General features: G+C 42.8%; 1 long non-coding RNA gene across 1 annotated transcript in view; it reads right to left on the minus strand.

Annotated features, from left to right (window-relative positions):
• Nucleotides 1-5,431: 5,431 nt before the first annotated feature.
• The window catches only part of LOC144228479 (uncharacterized), a 2,930-nt gene continuing 1,717 nt past the window's right edge, over nt 5,432-6,644 (minus strand). Inside the window, exons 2-4 of the long non-coding RNA XR_013334210.1 lie at nt 6,435-6,538; nt 5,773-5,880; nt 5,432-5,583 (exon numbers count right to left, since the gene is read on the minus strand). This is a non-coding gene — a long non-coding RNA (uncharacterized LOC144228479). The remainder of the gene's footprint in view (nt 5,584-5,772; nt 5,881-6,434; nt 6,539-6,644) is intronic.

Consider the following 6,644-nt stretch of genomic DNA (forward strand, 5'->3'; position numbering starts at 1 on the left):
TGTTTCATATTGGGTGAGTTGTGGTACTGGTGTGTGCTTTTCAGGGAACCGTTCATCTCATTGAAGTTATCAAATTTGTGTGTGTAGGTGGTGTGTGCTGTTTCAAGAATTCCTTTATTCTTGTCCTTTGGATGCCTGCAGGGTCTGTAGTAATACCTCTGCTTCATTCCTGATGTCGGCAATTTGTGTTTTCTCACTGTTTTTGTCAGTCCTCCTAGAAATCTGTCAACTTTATTGATTTTTTTCCGAAGAACCAGATTTATGTTTCATTGGTTTTTTTCTATTTTTATTTTGCTGATTTTTGTTTTTATCTTTCTTCTGCTTTCTTGTAGGCTAATTTTTTCCCCCTAGGTTCTTGAGATGGTAGCTTAGATTATTGTTTGAGAGTGTTATTCTTTTCTCATGTAAGTACTTATGTAAGCTATTAACTCTCTGTCAAAATTTCCTTATCTGTGTCCACGAATTTTGTTATATTTGCAATTTCCTTCATTTCAGTATATTTTTCATTTCCTTTGAGACTTCCTTTTTGACTCATAAAGTATATTGTTTAGGGATGCCTGGGTGGCTCGGTTGGTTAAGTGTTCAACTTGTGATCTCAGCCCAGGTCTTGATCTCAGGATTGTGATCTCAGGGTCGTGAGTTTGGGCCCTCTGTTGGATTCTGCACCGGGCATGAGCCCTACTTATAAGAAAAAATTTATGTTTTAGTTTCCAAATGTTTGGAGATTTTACTTTTTTTTTTTTCTGTTATTCATTTCTAGTTTGACTTTACCATGGTCTGAGAACACACTCTATGTGATTTAAATTCTTTTAAATTTATTGAGGTTTGTTTCCTATGCTAGGATTTGATCTATCTGGGTATATATTCTGTGAGCACTTGAAAAGAATATGTATTATGCTAATACTGGGTGGAGTGTTCCGTAAATATCAACTAAACCCTGCTGGTTGCTGGTGTTGTTGAGTTCTTCTGTATCTTTACTGATTTTCTGACCACTTGTTTTATCTGTGTAACCAGAGGGGGTTTTGATGTCTCCAACTGTGATTGTATATTTTTCTATTTCTCCTTTCAGTTCTATCAGTTTTTTTGCTGCACATATTTTGTAGTTCTGTTGTTTGATGCATACTTATTTAAGATTGCTTTGTCTTCTTGATAGACGGACGCTTTTGTCTTTAGATGGTATTCCTTTCTGTCTCTGGTAATTATTTTTGCTCTGGAGTCTACTTTATCTGAAATTAACGTACCTTGCTTTTTTGGTTGGGTTTTCAGGATATGTATCTTATACTTTTAATCTACATATATTGTTACATTTGCAGGGAGCTTCTTGTAAAGAGCATGAAGTTAGGCTGCTCTGCCAATCTCTGTCTTTTAATTTATGTATTTAGACTACTTATAGTTAATGTAATTACTGCTATGTTAGGGCTTCAGTCTGCATTTTTTTAATGTTTGTTCTGTTTTTCGTTTCTCTGCTTTCTTTTTCTTGCCTTCCTGTGGGTTACTTGAGTAATTTTTAGAATTCTGTTTTGATTAATTGATAGTGTTTTTGAGTATATACTGTTTTATGCTTTTTCTTAGTGGTTTTCCTGAATATATATTATATATACCTACTTTTTAACAGTCTACTCGTGTCAGTATTTCATCAATTTAAGTGAAGTATAGCAGTCTTTCTCTCTTTACAATATAATTTTAAATATTTCTTCTAAATACATTTAGAAACACATCAAATAGTGTTATAATTTTTAAATCAACCATCAAACATAACTTAGAAAACTCAAGGGGAAGTGAAAACATATTGCATTTACCTGTATCTTTTTTATGTACTCTTTACTGCTCTTTCTTCTGCCTTGAAGTCTCAAGGTTTCTTTAATACTTTCCTTTCTGTTTAGAGGATTTCCTTTAGTTGTTCTTTTAAAGGAGGCCTGCTGGTGACAAATTCCTTTAGTTTTCCTTTATCTGAGAATGTGTTAATTCTTCTTCATTCCTGAAGGATATTTTTGCCAAATATAGAATTTTGGGTCAACCATTATTTTCTTACAGCACTTGAAAAACGTTCTTCTTTCTTCTAGTCTTTGTGGCTTCTGAAGGGAAATCCATGTGTTTTTTTTTTTTAATATTTTTTATTTATTTCTAGGAGAGAGAGAGAGACAGCGTGAGCAGGGGAGGGTCAGAGAGAGAGGGAGACACAGACTCTGAAATAGGCTCTAGGCTCCAGCTGGCAGTCAGCACAGAGCCCGACGCGGGGCTCGAACCCATGAACCGCGAGATCATGACCTAAGCGAAAGTCGGACACCCAACCTACTAAGCCACCCAGGCGCCCCGGGAAATCCATGGTTTTTCAAATTGTTTTCCCCATAGGTAAAGTATTGTTTTTCTCACTGCCTTGCAATTTTTGTTTAGTTTTCAGAAGTTGAATAAGATACATTTTGCTGTGGATTTCCTTGGTTTTATCTTGTTTGCTGAGTTTTTTGCATCTGTGGGTTTATGTCTTTTGCCAAATCTGTTAAGTTTTCTGCACTTCTATCTCCAAGTCCTTTTCAGTACCAACCTCTGTCTCCTTTTCTTTGGGGAATCCAGTGTTAGATCTTTTGTTTCAGTCCCAGAGGTTCTTGTGGGTCTGTTTAATTTAATTTAATTTAATTTAATTTTGTTATTTATTTATTAAAAATTTTTTTTAGATGTTTATTTATTCTTGAGAGAGAAAGACACACAGTGAGAGCAGAGAAGGGGCAGAGAGAAAGAGAAAGAGAGGGAGACACAGAATCTGAAGCAGTCTCCAGGCTCTGAGCTATTAGCACAGAGCCCAACGTGGGGCTCAAACTCCTGAACCACGAGATCATGACCTGAGCTGAAGTCAGATGCTTAACTGACTGAGCCACCCAAGCACCACTGTTTTATTTACTTTTAAAAGATTTTATTTTATTTTATTTTAGTAATCTCTACACCCAATACAAGGCTCAAACTCACAACCTCAAGATCAAGAATCACATACTCCAGTGATTGAGCTAGCCAGGTGCCCTTGTTCAATCTTATAAAGTCTATTTTTTCTCTGTTGTTCAGATTGAATAAAATCTATTGTTCTGTCTTCAAGTTCACTGATTCTTTCCTCAGTGTCTCCTTTCTGCAGTTGAGCCCACCCATTGAGTTCTTTCATTTCATTCATGTTTTTCAGTTCTAGAATTTCCAACTGGTTCTCCTTTATATCTTCTGCTTTTTCTCTAAGACTTTATTACTTTGCTGAGAATTTCTATTTATTCATTTGATTTAAATGACTTTTAAAAATTCCTCTTGGAAGCATTTTTTTAAAGTCAACTTTATGCCCAGCACAGAGCCCAGCACAGGGCTTGAACCCATGGCCCTGAGATCAAGACCTGAGTTGAGATCAAGAGTTAGATGTGTAACCAACTGAACCACCCAGACATCCTGCTTGGAAGTATTTTTATGATTGCTGCTCCAAAATCTTTGTCAGATTATCATAACATGTCTCTGTCATATCAATGTTGGCATCTATTAATTGTCTTTTTATAAAATGTCAATATATTTATTTTGAGAGAGAGAGAGAGAGCAGGTGAGAGGCAGAAAGAGGGACAGAGAGAGAATCCTAAGCAGGTTCTGTACCATCAGTGCAGAGACTGATGTGAGACTCAATCTCACAAACCATGAGATCATGACCTGAGCCACAATCAAGAGTTGGACATTTAACCAACTGAGCCACTCAGGTGACCTCTGACTGTCTTTTTTTTTTTTTTTTCCATTCAAGTTGAGATCTTTTTTGCACTCGGTATGATAAGCTATTTTTTTCTTTTTTTTTTATTAAGAAAGTTCTACCCCCAATATGGGGCTTGAAGTCACAATCCCTAGATCAAGAGTTGCACGCTCCACTGACTGAACCAGGAAGCTGCCCTGGCAAGTGATTTTTGATTAAAACTTGGACACTTTTGTATTATCTTCTGAGACTCTGAATCTTATCCAAACCTTCTGTTTTAGCTGGCTTCCTCTGACATTTCTCCATCAGGGGATGAGAGGGTCCTAACCTCATTACTGCCAGGTAGGGCTAAAAGTCCAGGTTACCCATTTGATCTCTGCTGACACTCAGAAGGGAGGCTCCTTGTTACTTCTGGGCAGGGCTGGGAGTCCTCGTCACTAGGCCTCCATGGATATCTGGCTGGATGGGGAAGTTAGAAGTGCCTTATTCTTGGTGCCCACTTGACCTTCCTGACACCTTGGGCATGGTGTCTTCATTATCATTGGACAGTAGTGAAACTTCTGACTTGGAGGCAATGAGAGGTGCCCAGTTACGGTCTGATTGATGTTCAGGTCCTCTGCATGGTTTCCACTGATGCTGATGTGACGGGGGCTCTTCATCACCTGTGGGGATAGGATTCCCTATCGGACCCTGGGAGGGGTTGGGTGTGTTGCTGCAGCCAGGTGAGTGTGGAAGTTCAGGCTGGCATGGGTGGAGCAGGGGCAAGTGGTTATTGGCTACACATTTTCTGCCTTGCTGGGTTGCCCTTTCACATTCCTTTGTCTGCAAAGAACCAGCTTCTGTTGGAGCTTTTTGTCTGTGACAGATGATATTTCTGGGTTGTTGGGTCCTTCCGCCCCAAGTATGGGGTGTATAATGCAGAAAGAAAACCCAGGGAGCTCACTGTCAAGTCGTGCCTTGGGTTCCAGTGTCCTTGGCCATTCTGCCTCCTTCTTTCCACCTTCTAGAGTCTCGTGATTGTTTTATACATAATGGCCAGGTTTTTCAGTAGTGCTAAGTAGGAAGGATAAGGAACAAGCAGGGGAGGGGCAGAGAGAGAGGGAGACACAGAATCCGAAGGAGGTTCTAGGCTCTGAACCGTCAGCCCAGAGCCCGACGCAGGGCTCGAACCCACAAACTGCAACATCATGACCGAGCTGAAGTCAGTTGCTTAACCGACTGAACCACCCAGGCGCCCTGATAATATTTCAACACATATTTTTAAAAATCAAAGTTACTGCAGAAAAGACCCAGGATGAACAAAATTCAAACATTTTATTTTTTTTTCCTAAATTTTTAAAAATATTTTTATTTATTTCTAGGAGAGAGAGAGAGAGCGTGAGCAGAGGAGGGTCAGAGAGAGAGGGAGTCACAGACTGAAACAGGCTCCAGGCTCTGAGCTGGCAGGCAGCACAGAGCCCCACGCGGGCCTCGAACCCACGAACCGCGAGATCATGACCTAAGCGAAAGTCGGACGCTTAACCGACTAAGCCACCCAGGCGCCCCCAAAATTCAAACATTTTAAATAAAGATAATGTCAGTGCCAGTGACTTTCCTTTTTGTCTTACGCTCTAGCGTGGCTTGCCACAGCACTGCCTGGCTACAAGAGGACTTTGAAGAATCCTCAAATCCCACCTGTTTTGTGACTCAAGTTGCTAAAACTGCATAAGCAGAATGGAAACAGAGATTCAGTGAGCCCGTTGCCTAGTAAATTGGTCATTTGGCAAATTGGTTTTCTATGCACACGTGAGCGTCCTTTGGGAGGTCATTGTTGCCGGGCCTGAGATTGTCTCCAGAAACTTCCAAACAGCACCCTGCCTGGGTCTCCACCATTTTCCTGGCACCTGGACAGGTAGGCAGAAGATAATTTCAGAGCGTCCCCATGGGTCGTGAAGGAAAGCGAAGGGAACGACCCGACGGTAACCAGAGGCAGGAGGTGGCTGCCCCATTTAGGGAGGGAGGTGACCTTTGAGCTGGAGAAGCAGCCGGCCGCGGGGAGAGCATTCCCAGCACAGGGAACAGCAGGTACGTACAAGGGAACTCGACAGGGCAGAGGGAGACCGATGCTGTTTGAACACTTCCTCTGCCACTTCTGAGCTGGCTGTCCTTGGCTCAGGCCTGTGGCTTCTTGGAGCCTCAGTCTTATCATTTGTAAAATGAGGAGAATAGAAAAGAGATTAGAGCTACCGTGGCCTGCATTGCTCCCCTCCCCTGCCCCCCAAAGATGCATATGTTGAAGCTCTAAACCCAATGTGACTGTATTTGGAGGTAGGCCTTCTGGAAGGCATAAAATGAGGTCATGCGTGTAGGGTCTCAATCTCATAGGACCGGCGGTCTCATAAGAAGGGGAAGAGCACTGAGAGTGTGGCCCAAGGAAAGGCCGTGTGGGCGCAAGGCAAGGAGGCGGCCCTCTGCAGGCAGGGCAGAGGGTCTCAGGCCTCCCAGCCTCCAGGTCGGTGAGGAAAACCCATTCCTGCTCGGAACCCACCGGGTCTGTGGTGTTTCATCATGGCAGCCTGAGCCTGGGCCTGAGCCTGGGCCTGAGCCTGGGCCTGGGCCTGGGCCTGGGCCTGAGCCTGAGCCTGGGCCTGAGCCTGAGCCTGGGCCTGAGCCTGGGCCTGGGCCTGAGCCTGAGCCTGGGCCTGAGCCTGAGCCTGAGCCTGAGCCTGGGCCTGAGCCAGGGGCCGAGCATGACCTGTTACTTCTTTCTTTCATCATGTCACGACACCTGTGGAACTCTGCTGCTAATCGGCACGAGGAGGCGTTCCAGTCACTGGACACAAACCCCAAATCCCTGCCCTGTGGAGTTAGTGGGAAAGACCACAATGGGTAAAATAAATGAGGAAGTTATACATGTCAGATGTCAGTTCCTGAAGAGGGGAAACTGAAGCAGGACAAAGGGATG

This window comes from Crocuta crocuta, unplaced genomic scaffold (genome assembly GCF_008692635.1).
Source record: "Crocuta crocuta isolate KB4526 unplaced genomic scaffold, BGI_CrCroc_1.0 scaffold73, whole genome shotgun sequence".
NCBI lineage: Eukaryota > Metazoa > Chordata > Mammalia > Carnivora > Hyaenidae > Crocuta > Crocuta crocuta.